The sequence below is a fragment of the Plasmopara halstedii genome, assembly GCF_900000015.1.
Source record: "Plasmopara halstedii genome assembly, contig: Scaffold_42, whole genome shotgun sequence".
Taxonomy (NCBI): Eukaryota; Oomycota; class Peronosporomycetes; order Peronosporales; family Peronosporaceae; genus Plasmopara; species Plasmopara halstedii.
This window is the reverse complement of record NW_020186963.1, coordinates 184,313-184,987: the sequence shown is the minus strand read 5'-3', so window position 1 is coordinate 184,987 and position 675 is coordinate 184,313.

The window sequence follows — 675 nt, the reverse complement described above, 5'->3', positions numbered from 1 at the left end:
TTTCAGAAAAACAGAATATTTTAGTGACAATGTGAAAATAGCGATTTTGGTTTTCGAAATACGTCACAAACTCAAAATAAATACAAAAAATATTCTTAACAATTCTAGAGAAGATACCTCCGACACGGGTTTGCTACTGCGTGTTTGGGTCCATGATGGATCGTAGGCGTTGTGCGTGGGAATTAATTCCCCGAGGACATGCTGAGGAGTGAATCAAAACTGTGCTGAAGTGAGGCAGTTCTTTTTTATGTTTCAGGGACTGCTTCCTATTCATCAATCACAACTCCAATTTCATCAAGAGCCTCGTCCAAAACGTCAAGGTTGAAAACATCCGCATCCACACTGCTGTCTCTTGTAGCTTTCTCGAAACAACGTACCGTACACGTCATGTCGAGCAACAAACCAGTCTTGGTAGCTGTCTGCAAAGCCAGCACCAATGATGCAGTTAACGACAGCGTCTCCATCGGTCTGTGCCCAAACCTTGCGAACCTACGAACACACTGCCTTCACTGGTGGTAGCCTGGGATTGCCATATTTGGTGTATCTCACCTGGTCACTCTCCTTCCACGCATTGATTTCAGCATACAAAATGTCCTTGTAGTAACGATAGATGCCGATATCACCAGCTGCCGATATCACCAGCCTGAAGATAAGGAGTGAGTCCACCAGGAATTA